Below are 23,699 nucleotides of genomic sequence, written 5' to 3' on the forward strand. Positions count from 1 at the left end.
TTTTTTTAGAAGGATTTGAAGAATTGACACTAATGCTTTTTTAAATATTTGGTAGAATTCACCAGTGAAACTAGAAAAGTAGATGGTTTTCTTTTCTGTGTTAGAAGGTTTTTGATTATGGATTCATTCCCTTACACATTATTTGTCTGTTCATATTTTCTTTCTTTTTTTTTTCCCCCCTGCTGTACCTGTGGCATATGGAAGTTCCCAGGCCAGGGATCTGATCCCAGCCACAGCTGCAACCTATGCCATAGCTGTAGCAATGCCAAATCCTTAACCCACCATGTAATCCACATCACAGCAGTGACCCAAGCAGCTGCAGAGATAAAGTCAGGTCCTTAACATGCTGCACCATAATGGAAACACCCTGTTCATGATTTCTGTGTCTTCATGAACACAGAATGTATGTTTCTAGTAATTTATTCATTTCTTTCAGGTTATTAAGTTTGTTGGAGTATAATTATTTATAATAGTTTCTCAAGATCCTTTGAATTTTGGTAGTATCTCTTGTAATGTCACCTCTTTCACTTCTTATTTTTTTCTCTGAATTAGTCTGGCTAAAGTTTTGTCAATCTTATCCTTTCAAAAAACCAGCTGTCTAGTTTTGTTGATTTTTCTATTATTTTTCTGGTCTCTGTTTCATGTATTTGTGCTCTAATCTTTATTATGTCATTCTTTCTGCTGACATTTTTTCCCTAGTTCCTTTTAGTGTGAAGTGAGGTTGTTAATTTGTTACCTTTCATGTTTCATAATGTAGGTGTTTATTGCTGTAAATTTCCCTGTAGAACTGCTTTTTCATTGTCCCATAAGTTTGATATGTTGTACTTCCATTTTCATTTGTTTCAAAATATTTTTTGATTTCCCTTTTCTATTTTTTCTTTGATTCATTTGACATTCAGTGGCATGCTGTTTAATTTCTATGTGTTTGTAAAATTTACAGCTTTCTCCTCTTACTGATTAGTTTTACACTATGGTTGGAAAAGATACTTAGTGTGTTCTCAGTCTTCTTAATTTTTCTAAGACTTGTTTATGACCTGTGATCAGTCCTGAAGAATGTTCTTTGTGTGACAGAGAAGAATATGTATTCTGCTACTGTTGGATGAAGTGTTCTATATAGGCCTATTAGTTCTGTTTGGTGTAAACTCACTAAGGTTCCTTGCAGATATTCCATCTGCATAATATATCCATTGCTGAAATTAGAGTATTGAAGTTATCTTACTTTAGTCAATTTCTCTTTTCAAATCTGTTAATATTTGCATAGTGTATTTAGTTGATGTCGTGTTCAATGCATATATATTTATGATACATTTTCTTGATAAATTAATCTCATTTTTTTATAATTACCGTCTTTGTCTCTTGTTACTATTTTTGGCTTAAAGTTTATATTGTCTAATATGAGTATAGCTATACCTTATCTCTTTTGCTTTCTACTTTCAGAAAATATCTATTTACCACCCTTTATCTTTGAGCTATATGTGCTCTTAAAGTTGAAGTGAGTTTCTTGTATCCAATACAAAGTTTGGGTCTTATTTATTATTATTATCATCATTATTATTATTATTATTGTTTATCCATCTACTCAATGCCTTTTGATTGGAGAATTAAATCCATTAATGTTTAGAATAATTATTGACAGAAATAGGCTTACTAATGCCATTTTATTCTTTTTCTAGCTGTTTTGCAGTTTCATTTATTTTCTTCCTTTGTAAATCTATGATTTTCCATAGTGGTGTGCTTTGATTCCCTTCCCTTTATCTTTGGTGTATCTATTGTATATTTTTTTATCTTTGGTGTATCTATTGTATATTTTTACTTTGTGGTTCCTATGAGACTTACATAAAATATATACACATATGTATATATTTCACACTAACATTGTAACTTCAGTTGCATTCAAATCCCCTATCCTTCTGTTCCCCTTTGATGTTTTTGATGTCACCACACATTTTTTATATTGTATATCCATTCATATATAGTAGAAGCTATAACTATTTATTAAACTTTTGTCCTTTAAACTTTATGCTGAAGTTAATTAGTTATCATACCACCACATTACAATATTGGGGTATTCCAAATTTTACCATATGCTTGCCTTTACCATTGTTTTGTATATTCTCATATATTTCCATGTAGTTAATTAGCATGCTTTTGTTTCAACTTGAAGAATTCCTCCCAGCATTTCTTGAAAGGCAAGTTTGTTAGTATTGAATTCCCTCAGCATTTTTTTTAATTGGGGAAATTCTTATTTTGCTTTCAATTCTAAAGGATAGTTTTGCTTGGTAAAGTATTCTTAGTTAGCAGTTTCTTCGTTTTAGCATTGCGATTGTATCATCCCATATTCTCCTGGCCTGGAGGGTCTCTGCTGATTAATCTGCTCAGACTTAAGAGGGTTATCTTCTATGAGAGAGTTTTTTTTTTTTTTTCTATATTTCTGCTTTTAAAATTATTTGTCTTTTGTTTTAGACAGTTTTATTATATCCTTTTTTTTGGTCTATTCTTAGGATTGCAACCATAGCATATGGAATTTCACAGGCTGGGGGTCGAATAGAAGCTGTAGCTGCTGCCATCGTATACCATAGCCACAGCAATGCCAGATCTGAGCCACATTTGTGACCTACACTGCAGCTCATACAAATGCCAGACCATTAAGACACTGAGCAAGGCCAGGGCTTAAATCCATGTCCTCATGGATACTAGTTGGGCTTGTTACCACTGAGACACAATGGGAATTCCTATTGTATGCTTTGATGAAAATTGTTTTGGATTGACATTCCGAGGTTACCTATTAGCTTTCATGAACTCTTATGTTTAAAGTTCTCCACAGACTTGAAAAATCTTGGCCATTATTTTTTTAAATAGGCTTCCTACTCCTTTCTCTTCTCTTTTCCTTCTGGGACTCCAATGATGTGCATGTTATTTATTTTTATAATATTCCATTAGTGTGTAGACTTTACTGCTTTTTAAATTTTCCTTTTGTTCTTCTGATTGGATAATTTCAATTGCTATCTTTTCAAGCTCGCTAGTTCTCTCTTATGCTTGTTTAAGTATTGTTTGGAGCTCATTGTTAAATTCTTTCGTTCACTCGTTGAATCTTCAGCTCTAAAATTTCTGTGTGGTACTTTTTTTCCTACCTCTTTGCTGAATGTTTCAATTTTTTCTGTATTATTTTCCTGATATTTTTAAATTGTTTACATGTCTTCTCCTGTATCTCTCTGATCATCCATATAACAATTATTTTGAATTTTCTGTCAGGTAATTTCTGGGTCTCCATTTCTTTAGGACCAGTTCTTAGAGGTTTACTGCATTCCTTTGGTGGAGAAACGTTCTCCTGTTACTTTTTGGTCCCTGTAGAATTGGATATATATCTGTGCATTTGAAGAAGCAGTCACCTCTTCCAGAATTTATGGACTGACTTTAGTAATGGAAGCCTTTTACCTGTGTGGGGGGCTACGCTAGACAATGCTGTGACCCCGGGTCTAGTGACGTAGAATCCCATGTGCATGGATGTGTGGCAACACTGAGTACAGGGGGACATGATGTTTCTTCAATTCTGACCGTTCTTGTACACAGTATGAACAACTATGTGCTTCTTGGTCACCACTGCAGAGGATCCACAGTGGCTGTGAAGGCTGTTGTGATCCTAAGTGGCATCTCCAGATCTGCTAAAAAGGGAAAAAGTCAGGCAATGTTAGGTAGTTGAAACAAGTGGTATGTACACACTCAGCGATGGAGGCCAACTGCAAGTGACCATGTGCAGGAAGGTCTAGTTTTAGACATATTCATAGCGATGGAGAGCCACGGCCCAGTGCCACCTATGGGGTCACACTTAGGGTGCTCCTCTGTACCTACTTCCCAGTGTGTACACATTACAGTGGAGACCAATAACAGCTATAAGGCTGGTGGCATGTAGGTTATTAGCTGGAGGGTAGTCCCGAGCACAGGCATGGTGGTGTGGGGGTCAGTCAGAGCGTGTGGTGGTAGGCTGGTATCTTGAGCTCACATCACTGCAGAAGTCTGAACCAGCTACAAAAGTGGCTCCTAGCTTATAGGGGTAGTGGTGTCAGGAGGAGCTTGGATGGCTGGCATCTTAAACTTGCACATCTGTAGAGATCTTGGATAGCCACCAATGTGAATCCTGGGCTCTGGCAGTGGTGGTGGTAGGAAAAGAGTGTGGCAGTACCTCAGGTAGCTGATGCCAGCAAAATGTAGATAACTGGGGGGCAAAAGATGTGAGTTTTGTAGAGGGACCATGAAGGCTGTGCTGGCCATTGACTTTCTCAGAGGCAAAATCTTCTGAATTTATATGCAGAGAGGGCCTTTATGAACTGTAATAGGTTCCACTACATGTCTTCTAATAGTCTCTACTTTTCTTCCTTGTTCCTAGCTGGCTCAATTTGTCTTAGCTTTGTTGGTCTGAGTGAAGTGAAACCAAAGCTGTAACTTTGCACAGTGTCCTGCTCGTGAGACTGGAGAGGCTGATCACCTACCCACTTCCTCTGGTAAGATAAACTCTTTCAAGCTGGGAAGTTCTTTATTGGCATTGGACAATACTGGCTTGTGGGGGTGGGAGGATTCAGGTAAAATTAAGTTGCCTTCTTTCTCTTCTATGCTATTATTATTAGCTTTTCTCTTGTTCCATGGCGTTGCCAAAACTTCCTAAGTGGACCATAGAGGTTGCCTGGAGTTTTTGTTTGTGGGTAACTGTGCAGCCATTGAACTTAGTGGGGAGACAGGAAAGCTGGGTTCTTCTACATCACTCTTTTAAGAGATGGTATTCTTGTAGTTTCTTGTGTGAGTTTACTCAGATGTCAGATGGAGCTGTATTCTTTCTAAGGTTCAACTGGTCTGTACACGGTTGGTATTGGCTGTTGATTGGATGCTTATCTAGGACTTTCAAAAAGAGAGCTTTATTTGTGGCTTATATAAGGTCATGAGCTAATTATAAGATGGGGTCTAGGTTTAAACGGAGTGTTCCAAGAATAAGAGTTTTAAAATCAAACATTTCAAGAAGCAGGGAAAAAGGAAGTTGCCAAGTTAGGTAAGGACTATTTCTAGAATGGACACAGCATTATTTCTGCCATATTATTTTGGACAAACCAGTCATTGAGCCATTCATAGTTAAGGAGGGGGGAGATATAGATTCAGTCTTCACGGTTGGTATTGGCTGTTGATTGGATGCTTATCTAGGACTTTCAAAAAGAGAGCTTTATTTGTGGCTTATATAAGGTCATGAGCTAATTATAAGATGGGGTCTAGGTTTAAACGGAGTGTTCCAAGAATAAGAGTTTTAAAATCAAACATTTCAAGAAGCAGGGAAAAAGGAAGTTGCCAAGTTAGGTAAGGACTATTTCTAGAATGGACACAGCATTATTTCTGCCATATTATTTTGGACAAACCAGTCATTGAGCCATTCATAGTTAAGGAGGGGGGAGATATAGATTCAGTCTTTTAGAGAAGTGGCAAGATCATATCACCAAAGACTGTGTGGGATGGTAAATATTACAGCCACTTATGGAAAACAGAATATGCCACTGTAGGGATACTGGATTTTATTTGGAATATATTTCAATGATACAGGATGGTTTTAGGATGTGAAAAGATGTAAGATGATTTTTTTTGATGTAAGATGATTTTTTTTAATTGAGACACACTTCAGTGGTGCTTTGTTGAAAAATTGGTAATTGAGAAGTTTTCAAAGCATTTTAAGTGAGAAGAATTTGTAGCTGAGACCATGGTGTTAAGAGCAGAGATGACAAATCAAGGTTGGATTACATGTTATTTGGAATAAAAAAGATTGGCTGATGAATTAGATGCAGGTTGTGAAAAGACAACAGTAATTAAACATTTTATCAACAAATTTGAGCAACTTGGAAAATATAGCTCTTGACGGAAATTGTGGAAATTAAAGAGCAGGTTTGGAAGGTTTTAAGTCAAGGGTTCAATGAGACATGTTAAATTTGAAATGCTTATTAGAAATTGAACTGGAGATAAGTTTCTGGGGTTGAAGTGTTAGGCCCATGATAGAGAAACAAATATGTGGGAAAACAGGATTTATAATTTTTAAACAGGATTTATAAATTTTAAACCTTTATCCCTTTATCAGTTTAAACCCTACTCACATTTCTTCTTGACTACATCTAGATAGTAAGTTACATAAAGAAGAGGCCACCAAGGCCTGCATCATTGGGTGTTCAGAGCTTGGGGAAATGAAGAAAAGGAAGTGGTTAGCCACATTGTCACTGTACTATAACAATCTCCTTGGCATTCTTACTGACAATACTGAAGGTGCTCCCTCCTCAGCCTCAGCCCTTTTTATCCATTTCATTTACTTCTGCATTCACAATGGTCTTCATAAAGTCAGCTATAGATAGTCATGCTACCTTCCCATTTAAAACTATTTGTCAAGTATTAGTTTAAAACTCAAAGATCTTAGCCTTCTTGACCTAAAAGACCCTGTGGGATGTCTCAAGATCACCTGCAAATATTCTTATCCTAATTACCTATACCACCTGTGCTAGATTTTACTCAGTAAGTCCCTCAGGCTCAGTCTATTGGACCTGCTCATCCCTCTACCAAGAATTTCACCCTACTTCTTCATCCCTTTATCAGTTTAATCCCTACTCACTTTTCTTCACTTAAATGCCATATATCTTGAGAGTAGATAAGATTTTCTTTGTTTTAGCCCTTAATTCCCTTTCCATTGCTTCAAAGAAACTGAACTTTCTGTATGATCCTTTATTTGCTAAATTAGTAAATATTTGTCATGCTCATTAACTTCAACAGAATAGATCCTGTGTTTGACTCAATTTTTATCCAAAGTCTTGTATGTCTGACACATTTTTTATAAATATTTTTGAGTAAAATTTCTTGATCTATACAGTATGTCTTGGGAGATGAGGATTAAATAACCTAGGAATGTGAAGACATAATGATTTGTAATATGACTGGGTTAAAATCCTGAACTCACAATTCTACTCCCGTATCTGGAGCTTTCTGATATGTTAACATGGTATATCAAAGAAATCTCAGGGAAATCACTTTCCATGTTCTACTTTTTGCTACTAAATAAGCCACTTTCTCATAAGCTAGTGTTACTAGGTCATAGTTGCCAGGCACAGGAATACCTGGGTTCATTTGCAAGGTCCTACAAGCTTCCCTTTGTGTGCGGAGTTCATGTTTTTAATCAAAAGACCACCCCTCTTTACTTTCCAGCACATTATAAGAATTCTCGTCTACTGTTCCCATTTTTAAGACACCCAAAATTTTCCTGCTTCCCCGTCTGCATGAGTTACAAGCATTTTCCAAGTAACCTCCAGCAAATGAAGACTTTTTCCTGAACTGCAGCGGTATTTTCTCCTAGGGTGGCTAAGCCTTTTATAGTTTCAGTTTGAGACAGAGGTAACGTATAGCACAGAGTCTCTGGGTATTGAAAACATGATGGATGTCTTGTTTGTCTTGATTGTGCCCAGCCTCTATTTCAGGCATGCACCAAATAGCCTGCCTTGAAAACTGTGAGGTGAGTCGCTAATGCTCAAGTGCAAAAGCTCAGCTGTGAACTAGTCCCAGGATTTTGCTTCCTGCTATTCCTTGTTCACTAAATTCCTAAATAGTGATTTCTTATATTTGTATTGAACTTGTTTCTTTCAATTCTTAAATATTTTCTAAGACTTGTAATATTTTTTTAAATCAGAGTGCTTTATCCAACTTAGTGATGCTGCATTTTTGTCATCCTCATTTATTATATAGAGAGTAAATTGAGAAAAATTTTTTACAATAGTCACATGTTATTCTCTGCTAAATATAGAAAATAAATTTGTATATGTGTCTAAGAGAAAAAAAAGAAATCTCCTGCATATGGAGATTCTAAGGCTGCAGCTACCAGCCTACACCACAGCCACAGGAACGTAGGATTGGAGCCATGTCTGTAACCTACACCACAGCTTAGGGCAATGCTGGATCCTTAACCCACTGAGAGAGGCCAGAGATCTAACCCACAAGCTCCTGGCTACTAGTCGGATTTGTTTCCCCTGGGCCACAGTGGGAACTCCTCATTTAATATATTTTTTACTAAAACATTGAATTATAATTATTTATTATTTACTTCATAAACATCATCTCATGTTTTCCCAGTTGCAGAAATATGAGATGAGGATTATTAATCTCATCTTGCATTTCAATAAATCATATTTTCAACAAACATTATATCCATTTTACATGTATTTGAAAGATTCTCAAGAACACTAGAATCTGGAAATAGATATAAAAAGATACATCCAGCCTGATAACTGTTTGTATATATGTATATATATTTATAAATTATTCAACATTTAATATGTTAAATCTAGAGTAGAAATTTTAGCAGAATCTTTTGATGTTTAGGATCCATAGAAAATATGAAGTTCATAATGTTTTTAAAAGAGATGCAAAGTGCTGTATGTCTAATATGTTTGAGGAAATCAGGTCAATGAAATATTATTTATGAACTCACAGTGTCTCACAAGTGAACATAAATTTTAGAAGGAATTGGTGAGTTGAAATTCAGTCATTTTAACTATGGAGTAAAGGTGGAAAGAATAGTTCTAAAGCTGGAATTTGTGACCATAGTATAGTTTGAAAAAACAGCAATTCTGAATTGTTCATTAAGTGGTGTCTGTACTTTATTTTGGAAAGTTGACTCTCTGAAATGACAAGAGTCAAGGTTTGTTATAAATTTCTAGAGAGCTTCTGGGTAGGTATCTTTAAGTAGCTATAGCATAATGATGAATGCTGATGGTAGAGTTATAAAAGGTGGTATTACAGTAGAAAACAATATTTGGAAGAGGAAATAATTTTGTCATAATAATATGTGATTGTAGGGTTGTGATTAGGACAAAGCTGGTTTTGTGACAGCAAGTGCCATATTTCTTTGTGAGCATAAGCTTCTATGCAAAGAAAGTACCAATAGAGAGTATTTTATTTCTTTCAATTTAGTTTTTCTACTTTTTTTATATACAATATAATTAACAAGTGAGAATCTGCCCACATCACACCAGCAGAGAACAGAATAGCAGAGCTTTAAATGTATTTCAACACCTGACTTTTCAGTTAATAAAGCCATCCAAATGGTAAAATTCTGCACCCTTACTTCGTGTTTCAGCCAATTAATTTACATAAGTTAAATTAACAGATCTTAAAAAAAGCAACTTTCTCCCAACACACACCGTGCTGGTGGGTGCCAATCTCACAGCTAAGGAGAGCAACAGTTTTGGGTCACGAATTTTAAATGTGATCGTTCATTTTAGGAACATTTGTCCCTAATAAGCAGCTCACAGTCATTTTTAAAATTGTTTATTTTTACAACTGATGATTTTTCCCTCTGGGCAGTAATTCTTGAAAATTTGGGGTATTAGCACATCATCTAGGATTTAAGAAAATGTATACTGTAACTACACTGATGTATTTATTCTAGGTACACATCAAGATTTAAAGTCCTTTTTCAGAACTCTGAAGCACTAACAAATGAAATAAGTGAGTGGAAGCTTATATTTTATTGTGTCCATTTTTGTAAGCTAGAGGTATAGGCAAGTGTGTCTCAAGTGACTGGTTAGTTTACACTATAGTTAGTCATTTTTTATCTGCAATATTTTCCAGAAATAAGTTTTTTCCTACTGCTGTGGAGATATTATTCAGTATCTTCAAATGCAGGAAAGAGTTCACTTCAGCATCTATATTATGTGCTGTCCTTTCTGTTGAGTATCCTTCCTTTTTGTTCCCATTGGCTTGCTCGGAGTCATGCTGGTTTGCACCTTAGATCTAAAGTCCCTTGTGTAATGAATAATCATTCCCGGTGGTTTTACAGTTGTTTCTATTTTAACTTCAGAGACCACCTAGACTTGTGTTTTTTTAACTTGGAGGCTATAACATAAACTGAAAATTCAGAGAATGTACGAGTTTCATAATTCCTGTCCTCAGAGGGATCAGAAATTTCAAAACTAGAATAAGTGGACATAAATTTTTGCCCCATGATTGATAATTGACTGTGTTCATTTTCTCTGCCTTTCTCTGTTTTCATAAATAAAGGGAATAGCTTGGCTAATCTTGTGATTGATTGTGGTAAACATCATTCCTCTACCCCGAGACCTATTATTCTTTCTATTCAAGGGAAAGTTATAATGTCTTAGCAATGCTTACAAGGTCATGGCTTCCTGTTTAGCCTCATTTTGCACCGCTGTCATAAATGCTCAGTGACCCCCCTCACAATATTTTACTTTCCAGTCACCTAGATGTATGCAGTTCCCCAACTATTTGATACACTGTCTCTTTCCCTGGAGATACCTACCTGACACTAAGTACTCCTCATTCCCATATCTACCTCCATTTCTCCAGACACCTGCCTACATTTCATTTTGGGAGCAATGTTTTGGTTGGTAGGCTGCCTCCTCTAAAAGGACTAATGTGCCCATCCCAGACCAGGCAGTCTCTCCCTGGGCTTTCTGTTCAACCTTCTTAACCCTACTCCATCCCCAGAGCATAAATTTAATTTGGCTCTGTGTATTCTAGGCTTCAATGACAACTCCATTTTCTGGCTAGATAGGACTATTCTAAAAAATTGTCTGATTAATTAAAATCTTAAATTCTAAACATACTAGAAAGCATGGTACATTCTTGGCTGCCTCCAATTGCACATCAAATGCTAATTGCTTAACTCCTTGTAATCTGGTTTTTATCTCTACTTCTCTGAAATTAATTTCCTAATGCAGTCTTTCTGAAGACAAAAGTTTTCTCTTCTTGGTTCCACATTCTTTGACTTTATTGTAGAGGGTAAGGCAATTGGTCATTTCATGCTTTTAAAAAATACAGCTTCCTCTAAGTTTTGTAATAGCTCTCCTTGATGCTTTTTCTCGAAATCCTCATGCACAATGTCCAGGTATTCCTTAGGTTACTCTTGGGGAATATTCTCTTTGCTAGCTTTTCATTAGAGATCTCGCCCATGTCCATGGCCTCACCTCTCTTCTATACCCTAAAATTATTCTTTTCAGTCTGACTTTTCTGCAGTTTTAGTCTGCATTTCCCAACTTGCAGTCATTTCCATAGATATTTCCACTTAACTGTTCTCCTTCAAATTCAGTAGGATTTTAAAATACTTCTCCCTGTACACTCAAATGAGTCCATATTCTTAATATTCAATTCTCAAAGCCACCTAGAGTTAAAAGCTTTTCTATCTTGATAGCCAGTTCTGTCTTCTCTTTTAACTCTTTCATTCTTAAATCCCAATGGCTCTTTCTTCAGGATTTCTCATATGCATATTCTTTTTCCCTTCTTCTAATACCACTATATATTAGGTGTCTTTTGCCCACAGTTAAAAAAAAAAAAAGAAAAAGAAAGAAAGAAACAACCTTCCAACTTAAGTGACAGTACCATTTCTATTTTTCATTATAAAATTTATCCTCAGAAATGTTCAGTGACTTAGAGAAATGGAAAGCATCAAACTAAAACACCTAAACCTAGCATTCCAGAGTGTAAACAACCTTGTCCCATGCAACATCTTGTGCTATAACTCTTGCCATTCTCAAAGTTGTTAAATCAGCCTGACTTATTCTCAGTATATCCTATATTTTTTTTGCCTTTGAGATGTATTTATACCCTTCACTCTGTTAATGTCTTCAGCATAGTCTCTGCCATATCTATCTCTAAATACTGAACTTGGTAATTTTCCTTTATGAAACTTTATTAGCTTATTTTCAGATTATAGCCCACACTCATGAATTACCTTTTGAGACAAGAATTCATAATTTATTCTTTTATTTATCCACTTGGAAACTAATGCACCTTATAAGTTCTCAGTAAATACTAATTGATTTCACTTTGCTAGTAAGGAAATATGGTGTCTAATTTATTAATATTTTTAATTGAAAAAGTATGTGTGCTAAGGAATTTGAAATCATTATTAAGGGAGATAAAATAAGAACTAAATCTTAATCATTGCTACATAGGATTTAAGAGAAAAATACAGACCAAGTGTTTTTGTGAATAGTATCAGAAAATTTGTCTAAATTAGCTATGTCTAGAATGTTTTTCTCACTTCAATTTGTTTACTCTGCACTTAGTGGAATAGTAAGATCATACTTTTCATGAATACTTAATTGTCTTGGTGGTGAGGGTCAGTTTTTGAAAGAGGATGTTACGTTATTATTTTGTCTTTGGGATTAGCTAATTAGCTGTCAAATCCTTAGGATTCAAGTGAAGTGTGCATAATGCTTGTTATTTTAATCTAAAACACTGCCTAATTACAACTATTTGCTTAATATAGATTACTGCACTGAAATGTAATTAAATAATGAATTTATTCTCTATTGCTGTGTTATTTTGTATTTTTATAATTGTATTATAATCAGAATTGCTATTGAGTGTATAGAGTATGCAGGAATCCTTAAACAATGGAATTACATAAAAAGTACTCCCTCCCAGAAAAAAGACAAAATGTATGTTTTACTTACAATTGACAATGCTTTCCCATGAATTTTCTCTAATCCTCTTAACAGCATTGTGAAGTAAGGATTACTATTATTCCCCCATGTTAAGCAAAGGCATGGCATTTAGAAAGATTCCGTAATTTTCCTAAAATGATAAACTGACTGAATGGCAGACACATTACGTACAGAAATACATGAGTCCTCTCCTTGTCTCTATCATGTGGACCACTTGTGTTCTCATGTCCTAACCCTTTCCTGACACCTTTTCAAAGTCTAAAACAGCTTAACAGGTAGCCTACACACAGTAGGCTCTTAAATGATCATTGATACCTATGTCCCATGGAGCACATGAGCAAACAGCTACAAAGCTGTTGTCACTCATTATTGTGGCCTCCATAGTTACTTGATGGTACTGTTGTAATGCAAATTCATTTGTAGGTATACAGTAGTAATGGCCAAAGTCTGGTATCACATCTTTGTAATTTATTTTTTGTTGTTCCACAATGTCCCTTTGATTTGAAAAAGTTAGAATGCTGTGGAAAGGTCAGCAGAATCAGAAACAACGTTTCATTTTTTCTAAATATTTAAGTCAATTCCAGCAGTCAAGTGTAATTCTGTGTTAACTACAGGAAACCTGGTAAGTTAACAGGTATTTTTATCCAGTTTCTGCTAGGTTGTTAAGTTTGTTAATGTTTAAATTTATAGTATTCTCTTATATTTTTTTTTTCTTTTTTTTTACATTTCTGTGGCATCATTTGATATCTTCTTTCATTTCTTACCTTGTTTATTTGGGTCTCTCTTATTGATGAGTCTTGCCAGAGGTTCATCTGTTTCCTTTATCTTTTCAAAAAACTAGTTCTTGATTTTATTATCTTTACTATCCTTATTTCAACAACAATTATACAATATAGTATTCTTCATTATGTACAGCAGTCACCATGCTGTACTTTAGAACCCCAGGACTTACTCATTTTCTACTTGGAATTTACTACTCCTTGAAAAAACTCTTCCCATTCCCCCGAACCCCCCGAAGGCACCATTTCCTTCTGTTTCATGTGTTTGGCTGGTTTAGATCACATACATCACATATAAGAGACACCATACCGTGTTTGTCTTTTTAAATTTTTTATTAATGTTTAGTTGATTTACAATTTTGTGCCAATTTCTACTGTATAGCAAAGTGGCCCAGTCATATATATATATATTTCTTGTTTTTATATTATCTTCCATCATGTTCTATCCCTAGAGATTGGATATAGTTCCTTGTGCTATACTGTAGGACTTTATTGTCTATCCACTATAAATGTAATAGTTTGCATCTACTAACCCCAAACTCCCGGTCCGTCCCACTCCTTCTCCCCACCTCCACCTTGGCAACCGCAAGTCTATTCTCTTATATATTTGAGTCTGTTTCTGTCTTGTAGATAGGTTCATTTGTCCATATTTAGATTCCACATATGGGTGATATCATGTGCTATTTGTCTCTCTCTCTCTGACTTACTTCTCTTAGTATGAGAGTCTCTAATTTTCCTTCCATGTTGCTGCAAATGGAATTACGTCATTTTTTTATTGCTCAGTAGTGTTCCTTTGTACATATGTACCACATCTTCTTAATCCATTCATCTGTCAATGCATTAAGTTGTTTCAATATCTTGGCTATTGTGAATGAAAAAAGGGGTGCATGTATCTTTTTTAATTATAATTTTTTATGGGTATATACACAGTGGGATCGCTAGTTATTATGGTAGTGATGTACTTATTTTTTGAGGAACCTCCATACTGTTTTCCTTAGTGTTTGTACAAATCTACATTCCCAAGAACAGTCCAGGATGGCACCCTTTTCTCCACACCCTCTTCAGCATTTGTTATTTTTAGACTTTTTAATGATGGCCATTCTGACTGGGTAGTTTTAATTTGTATTTCTCTAATAATTAGTGATGTTGAGCATTTTTCATATGACTATTGGCTATCCACAGATCTTCTTTGGCAAAATTTCTATTTATTTCTTCTGCCAATTTTTTTATTGTGTTGTTTGTTTCTTCATTGTTGAATTGCATGAGTTGTTTGTATACTTTGGAGGTTAAGCTCTTCTTGGTTATTTGTTTGCAGAGGTTTTTTTTTTTTTTTTTTTTTTTTTTCCCCATTCTGTGGGTTGTCTTTTCATTTTTTAAAATGGTTTTCTTTGCTCTGCAAAACTGTTTGAGTTTAATTAGGTCCCATTGATTTTCTTTGTATAGGAGGTAGATCAGAAAAAGATATTGCTGTGATTTATGCCAAAGGGCATTCTCTATATGTTTTCCTTTAGGAGTTCTATAGTATCTGGCCTTATGTTTAGGTCCTTAATCCATTTGAGTTTACTTTTTTTGTATGATGTTAGAGAATGTTCTAATTTTATTATTGTACATGTAGCTGTCCAGTTTTCCCAGCACCACTTATTAAAGAGACTTTCTTCCACTGTGTGTTCTTGCTTCCTTTGTCATAGATTAGTTGACCATAGGTGCTTGGGTTTATTTCTGGGCTTTCTAGCCTATTCCACAGATGTATATTTCTGTTATGGTACTGTATCATACCATTTTGATGATTATATCTTTTGTAATATAGTCTGAAGTCAGGGGGCCTGATTCCTCCAGTTCCATTTTTCTTTTTCAGTATGGCTTTGGCTATTCAGGATCTTTTGTATTTCCATACAAATTTTAAAATATTTTGTTCTAGCTCTATGAAGACAATCATTTGTAATTTGATAGGGATTGTATTAAATTGTAGATTGCCTTGGGTGGTATAGACATTTTGACAATATTGATTGTTTCAATCCAAGAGCATAGTATATCTTTCCATCTGTTTGTGTTGTCTTTGATTTCTTTCATCAGTATCTTACAGTTTTCAGAGTACAGGTCTTTTGTCTCTAGGTTTGTTCGTAGGTATTTTATTTTTATTGATGTGATGGTAAATAAGATGGTTTCCCTAATATTTTTTTCCTGATCTTTCATTGTTATTATATAGAAATGCATCAGATTTCTGTGTATTAGTTTTGCATTATGCAACTTTACCAAATTCATTGATGAGCTCTAACAGTTCTGGTGGTGTCTTTAGGATTTTCCAGGTATATTATCATTTCATCTGCAAATAGTGGATAGTTTTACTTCTTTTCCTATTTGGATCCCTTTTACTTCTTTTTATTCTCTGATTACCATGGCTAGGAGTTCTAAAACTGTTGAATACAGTAGTATAAGTGTACTTCCTTGGCTTGTTTCTGATCTTAGCAGAAATGCTTTCAATATTTCACCATTGAGAATGATGTTAGCTGTGGGTTTGTCATATGTGGCTTTTATTACATTGAGTTAGGTTCCCTCTATGCCCAATTTCTGGAGAATTTTTATCAGAAATGGGCATTGAACTTTGTCAAAAGGTTTTTATGCATCTATTGAGATGATCATATGGTTTCTATTCTTTAGTTTTTTGATGTGTTGTATCACACTGATTGATTTGCAGATATTGAAGAATCCTTGCCATCACTTCAAACTCTTCAGTTTGTTTTCCTTTATAGTCATAGCCCCCCCAACACCAACCCCCTTGCTATTACTAACCTGTGGTCCTCCACTGTAATTAGTCTCTTAGAAAATGCTTTATGCAGGCATACCTCAGACATATTGCAGTTTTGGTTCCAGACCACCACAGTAAAGTGAATATTGCAATAATTTAAATCACACAATTTTGTTAGTTTCCTAGTACATATATAAGTTAATTTATACTACAGTGTATTCTGTTAAGTATGTGATAGCATTATGTCTAAAAAAATAATCCTACCTTGACTTAGAAATACTTTGCTGCCAGAGTTCCTGACGTGGCACAGCAGAAATGAATCCGACTAAGAACCATGAGGTTGCGGGTTCAATCCCTGGCCTCGCTCAGTGGGTTAAGAATCCAGCATTGCTGTGAGCTGTGGTATCAGTCACAGACATGGCTTGGATCTGGCATTGCTGTGGCTCTGGCATAGGCCGGCAGCAACAGCTCCAATTTGACCCATAGCTTTGGAACCTCCATATGCTGTGGGTGCGGCTCTAAAAATAAGACAAAAGACAAAAAAAAAAAAAAAACCAACTTTGTTGCCAAAAAATGCCAGCCAATCTCTGACAATGCAGGGTAGCCACAATACTTTAATTTGTAAATAAAATAAAATAAAATAAAATGTGATATCTGTGAATCCCAATAAAATGAAGTGCAATGAAATAAGTACACCTATCAACCTATCACTGAAACTAGGGAGTAGGTAAACTTCGATACTGGTTTCCTTTATTTAACATATAACACTGATTGATTAAAGTGTTTTGTGTTTTAATATTTTGTTCATTTTTAATGCTAAGTACGAGTCAATTGTATGATTACCAATTTTTAAAATATATTCACTCAGAAACATCTGAATTATTTCCCAAATAAATAAAATCCAAATTTCCCAAATGAATAAACATGGTATTAACATCTGCTTACAGGTGTTTGTGTGAACATGACCTATTTCTCTTGGTTTTCTGCCTCACATTGCAGTATTAGGTTAGCTTTCTGGGAAATGCCCAATTAATTAATTTGTACTCACAGCACCAATATACTGAAGTTTTAATTGCTCTATATCATTGCCAGCATTTTGCATTGTCAGTATATTTGTGTGTATATGTATTTTGTGTATATCTGTACTTAAAAATACATACATGTGTATATGTTTATATGTATATGTATATATGCATGTATTTGTGTGATTTTATATATATATGTGTGTATATATATATATATGAATAATGTTTAAATCATTTAGCCTTTCTGCTATGTGTATAGTGATAGTAAAGGTTAAAGGTAAGGAACATCTTTGGACAATAATAACCTATTTGAATTTGTTTCTTATTCAATAAAATGGAAGTTACTAGATATTTGCTGCTTAAAAGATATGGTGAAAAATAAGTTACTTCATAAAGAAAGGTAAAAAGTAGGAGAAATTTCAGATATTATTCAAAAGTGAATACTCGAAGAACTGATAAATTAAGCTATTTTTGCTGACAAAGTCTTTAGAAAGCAATATATTTGGACAAATGATTAAATATAGTTTGAAGTATTTGCTTTCTAGGAATGGTATTCAGTACAGTACCAAGGAATAATAAAGATGCAGTAGAAGTCAGTAAGACAGTTTATGTCTTAAAACTCTAGCATCTATTTGGAGAAATACATACACTCTGTATATACAAAGTATTAGAGAGTGATCTAGGAATATATAGAATATAGTAGGCTATTTTATTATGTGCAATTTGAGATGGATCATTTTAACTATTTCAAGAAAATCATGCAAAATATTTACTTTTTAGTTTTAATACAATACAAATTATTTCATGGTACCCATTTCAAAAGTTTTCTTTTTGCTTTGGAACATCTAAAGAATCTATTTGCTTACCTAAATGCCAAAAATATGATTTCATTATCTTATAAGAAAAATATAAGGCAATAATAACAATTATACTACGTAGTTGAATTTCCACATGACTGAGAATGAACTATTTATTCCAAATTCTATTAAGAAGAAAAATTTAATTCGATGAAAATATCATCTAACATTTTTGAATTATTGTCAAATTTTGTTTTGAAGTCAGAGCTTGCTGTTTTGGTAACATTTTTTAATGTTATCATAAAATATCATTGTTTTGTTTATGGAAGGGTATGAATAACAATGGATATTGGAATACTCTAAACGAACAGTAAAAGCAAACATTGGTATAAATGTAATTACACTGTAACTAATTAGTGTAGTCTTTTAGGAGCAAATTATTTTTCTTGGTGCTTTACATTTTCCTTATTTTACAGAAAAAGTAAATTTTCAGTGTTTTTAAACTCAGATAAAACAAAGTTAAACTAATTTTTAACTATCTGAGGACCTTTAATACCTGTCAATAGAAGGCTTTTATTTTGGTAAGTGATTAGATTTTTTTTTTTATAGTTCCCTTCTCGTTTAAACATTTAACTATAAATGTTTAGAGCAAGATATATCCATACATTTCTGATCCACAAGAGTAAATAAAATTTGATTTCAGGGAATTTGGAATGGAAAGATATGAAATCACAGATTTTATTTATGAGATGAAAAGCTCATTTCATTTTAGCTGTCAAAAGATGATATATTTAAAAATAAAATCTACTATATTAACAATTAAAGATTTTCGATATTCCACATGAAGTATAAAAAATGTATTTCCTCCAGTACCCTAGGAGTTAAATTATGGCACTTGGTTGTTCATAAATACAATAATTAAAGATACGTCAAAACCTTCTTAGTTTATAAAATTAGAAATTATCACAGAGATGGTTTATCTTATACATAAGACTCTTCAATGAGGAAAACCATTATTTTCATTGTTTATCCTGACAGTTGTTCCAATATACCAATGTATCTTTTTGATCTTTAAGTTTATTTCTACATTAAAATGTGGCATATGTATATATAAATCATACTTCTTTAATTTTACTAGAGAATTCTACAGTACTTATTTGTAATATTCAATATCTTAGACTGAAAATAAACTCTTATTCATTAAAATAAATTAAGGGGATTCTGCTATGTTGTGGAAGTCAGTTGAGTCAAGTCTTTTTCTAATGGGGTTGACAATGGATAAAGCCCAATCCTTTTGACATCTGAAGAAATTTTGGTGTAGAGCAAGAACAAGGATTTAGGGTCCTGCAGAAAGAATTCAGATCCCTTCTATTCCATGTGTTACTAACTTGGTAAGGCTTAAAAAAAAAATGAGGTGAAGTTCTCCATGAATTAAATGACCAGATATAAAGTACTCCTGGCTTCTAAATTGTAGTGATGAAAATGACCCATAAAAATATTTCTACATTTAGGGCCTATTTGCCCCCCAAACATCAGTCCATTAGATTGTAACTTCTTTGGGGTCTTCAATCTTGTTATATTTGTCTTTGTATTTGTGCTGAATAGCACTCATCAGATAGAAAAATGTATCCTTTCTCTAAAGAAAATCTCCCCTCATTTTTTTCAGTCATCCTATAATAGAATATCAACTCATAAATATCAAATTTACTGGCATTCAATTTTTATAACTTTGTTTTCCCCGTAGACAATTCATAGCTCTTGGAGACAAAACTAAGGAATCCTTGTTTATACTCCTTATCCTCTTCTTACACTTCCAGCCAAAGACTACTATTTTCCAGCAGCTCTTCACTTTGTTTCTCCAAACAGTAATCTGCATCCAATTTAGTGACCATTTATTAGTCACTCTCAAATGACTTTTTTCATATAAACAACTATGAAACATGAACAAGGTACTTAGCTGTGTTTTAGAACTCTACACGTCCATCCAAGTGGTTGTTGCCTGCCCTTTTCAACAAATACATACAAGGCTCTGAGGGTTTGTCTGGTTCACTGTTTGTTCTATGCTCACACATCTTTTAATCCTCCCTTTATCTGCTCTGCTCCAGTAATCTTGGTCTGCAAGTAGTTCCTGTACCACAAGCCTGGAAAGCAATTTCCCTGGGGCTGTGGCTTTGTGCTTGCTCTTTTCTGTCATTTCCTTCAAATTTTTACTCAAAAGTAATGTTCTCAGTGCAGTCTTTCCTGATTACCTATTTAAAATTGCACCCACAAAATATTCTTATTCTCTTCCTCTGTGTTGCTTTTCTCCTTAGCACCCAGCATTATCAAACATATTGTGTATTTTACTTATTAATTATGTTTTTTGCTTGTATTCCTTATGAAAATATAAACTCCATGAGGTCAGTTTTGGTAGTAGTTCTAGTTTCATTGAATATGATAACTCTAGGGTTTAGATCACTTGCAAGAAGTTATATAAGCTTAATAATTTGTATTGAATGAATAAAGGGACAGCTAAGGACTTGTGCCCCCATGGGCAGAACATATTTTATTTTGCTGACAGTTGCTTTTATATTTCTACCTCTTTACTCAAAGAGTTAGAGTGCCGCTTCCAGATATCTCAGAAAATGAAGTGAGAGAAGTCTACTAAATTTAAAGAAAAATCTGATTAAATTGTAATTCTCTTAGTGAACATGTGTTTTTTTTTCTAGAATTCACTTGTTATTTTCTAGAGAGAAACTATTTGAATTAATTAAGCTTGCCTTATTATATACTATTTTTGATAGCCAAGATCTATTTTTAATTAATAATGATAATACGACAATATGCAAAACACTTTGAATTTTTTCCCATTTAATTCTCACAAAAAAATGAGAGACATACACAGATGCACAGCTACTATGCACCTGGTCAAAGTCTGCTGTTAAAACAGTTATGGTGTGTGTGATATAATCCCAGTGGATTAAAATATTTGGAGAGTGTGGTCTTTTAAGTCTTGAAATAATATGAAAGTTCATTTCAAATCAAACTAGCAATCAAATGCAAAATTTGAGATGCAGCAGGATGGCCTCCAGAAATTATTCATAAATATTTTCTTTCCTATATCCATAAATATTTCAGTGATACCAGCATTTCTACCAATAATTTTATGCTGGGGTATATTTAATACAGTATACTCCCACCAACACATAGCAAGTATCTTTGATTATCTGAATCACTTAGTAGTCCATCATCTGTTAAGCAAAATTTTGGGACTTCCATCCCTCTTTTGCCATCTTTTAATAAAAAACAGAAAAAAATACGTCACACAATGATCCTATGTTTGTGATTTTGTTTTCTTACTATAAACTAGAAATTGATACAAAAATCTATCTGGATCCAGAAATGAGTTCAGACTAATTATTTTAAAATAAATTAATTTTGAAACATTTACTTCTTAATGTTTATACTTTCTTTTTATTTTGAAGTACTTTATCCACATGGTTCATTAACTCAACTAAACACTTCATTTGGATTTCACTAGTTTTTATAGGCACTCATTTTTTATTTTTTTAAATGTTTATTTATTTTTAAATAAATAAATAAAAAAGACTTTTCTTTTTTTGTTGTTGCTTTTAATTGTAATCAATTGTTATTTCCCCAATACTTTTTTTTTCTACTGTACAGGGTGATAACCCAGTTACATTACATGTATACATTCTTTCTTCTCACATTATAAGGCACTCATTTTTTTTAAAGGAGATGTAATAGGTCTATGAAATTGTATCACATACATGTATTCATGTAACAATCACCACAATTACGTTACAGATTTTGTCACAAAATAATTCTTTAACATTACTTTTAAATAGTCACAATCTTCCTCAAAAATTAACTCCTGGCAACCACTCATTAGTTCTGCATCACAGTTAATTTTGTCATCTTGACGTTGGTTTATACATAAATTAAATAATAAAATTTGTACCCTTTTTATATTATCTTTTTACTCAACATAATGCCCTTGAGGTCTAGCCAAGTTGTTACATATAACCATCATTTACTTCTTATTACTAAGTAGTATTCCTTTGTATTATTATATCATTGTTTTTTCATCCACTCACTCTTGAAGGCCATTTGGTTTCTTTTCAGTTTTTGACTACACAAAAAGTTTTCTATGAACATTGAAGTATAGGTTTTTATGTGAATATAAGTTTTAATTTCTCTAGAATAAATACAATGCAATTTCTGGATCTTAACACAGATGTACTTTTAACCTTACAAGAAACTGCCAAACTGCTTTCTAGCATAGCTGTATGTCCCCATTTTTAACTGGTTTATAACACATAGCTCTATAAAGGAAAACCCTAATTTTTATAGACACACTTTACCTCCACCTTACCTTGGATGGTAAATAGGTTAGTTATGTGGATCAAAATTTGATACTCAATAAATGTTTTATTATTCCTGGTCATCTGGTCAAATATCCTTTAATTATTTTCCTGCATAACATGATTCTAGTTGTATTTTGAGATAAATCTTGGTAATCAATTCAAGTGTATATAGTGAAAGAAGCAACATTTGTGCCTCTTTTGTCTTTGATCCTGTAATCCCTCACTTTGCTTCCATTTGAACTGGTATTAATTCAAGTAATTTCCCTATTTGGGTACCACAATTTTTATAGGACAAGGTTCACAGCATCATACTCAGTATTTAGTGGTGGTAATATAGTATCAGTTTGAGGATTTGTCAGGGTGTACATATACACTATTAAATAATTTTCAAGTTATTTGGATTTGGATGCGGGAAATTTAATACCATGGAGATTAGTCCAAGGTCATTCATGGAAGGGCTAAGGGAGGAAGAGCATTTCTGAATCCTGAAATTTATGCAAAACTTTGAACTGTCAGATTGAATTCTGGTAAATGCATATATGTTCACTTAACATATTTTATTTACTTTTTCTTCTGAAGTCATGTTTTACTTTTCATTCTGAATGTCTCATTTATTTTTAAATATATATGTGCATATTCACCATTTATTTTTTAAATATACATATTTACTTTTAAATACACTAAATATATTAGACAAGTCCTCTAAAACATGAAGATAAGCACTGTATAGGATAACTTTTGATGTCATTTTTTTAGGAATATTCAGGATAGTAATCAGCAGATAGAATTATTTTCAAATGAGATAGGAGATAGTGAGGTATATTGGTTTTCTTAGAGTTTGGGCATCAGGAATCTTAATGCTCAAAAGCAAAATCAGTGGTGTGGGTATTATTATTATTATTAGCAATTTGATACCCAACTCTCTTCTGCCCTTTTCAAATTAGTTAAGAAAAAGATCTTAAGTTAAACCTTCAAAAAACTTTTTTTAAGCAAATTTCTAAATATGTATCCCCTGACTCCTACTGCAAGTATTAGCTTACTCATTTTGGCTCAGTCACAAACACTGTCAGCAGAAAACTGAGCAAACAATACAAAACTGCTGATGGATCGTGCTTCTGTATATAAACAGAAATCAACAGAAAAGTTACATTGGAAACATCTGTATTGCAAAAATAATAAATGTTCTCATCTTTGTATTGAAATATTTATTATGCAGAAAATGATCAGACTTATGAATTATCTGTAAATCAGATAGCTGAAATTAACACATGGTAAATAGTAATTAAGACCTAGGTTTTTGAAAGAAGGCAATGTAGTTGCACTCATTCCTTGGTTGTAGGCCTAGCAATTTTGAGTGCAAGGAACACAGACAAAACAAGCTAGCTTAAGAAGAGTTAGGCCATAGGGACAAAAGTTATGGATGTGAATCTAAGAACAAGAGCCACTAAACCCATAAGGTTTCAGAAGTAGTCAGAGGCTGATGATCCTTTCTTCCCAGCACTGATGCCAAGGGGCGGA

At 33.7% G+C, this 23,699-nt stretch overlaps 1 protein-coding gene across 6 annotated transcripts in view; it reads left to right on the forward strand.

The window, feature by feature from the left end:
* LOC102165580 (uncharacterized) overlaps window positions 1-23,699 on the forward strand; it is a 1,236,614-nt gene that overhangs the window by 665,735 nt on the left and 547,180 nt on the right. For 5 of the 6 annotated variants that reach the window (XR_014821689.1, XR_014821695.1, XR_002336020.2 and 2 more), the window contains one exon: window positions 4,385-4,499. The exons of the other annotated variant lie outside the window; for it this stretch is intronic. The gene's annotated coding sequence lies outside the window, so the exon portion shown is untranslated. The remainder of the gene's footprint in view (window positions 1-4,384; window positions 4,500-23,699) is intronic. 6 annotated transcript variants of the gene reach the window in all.

This window comes from Sus scrofa, chromosome 1 (genome assembly GCF_054392235.1).
Source record: "Sus scrofa isolate SSC_HxYL_T2T_F1_AM1 chromosome 1, Sscrofa_HxYL_maternal_Yorkshire_Landrace_v2.0, whole genome shotgun sequence".
Classification (NCBI taxonomy): Eukaryota; Metazoa; Chordata; class Mammalia; order Artiodactyla; family Suidae; genus Sus; species Sus scrofa.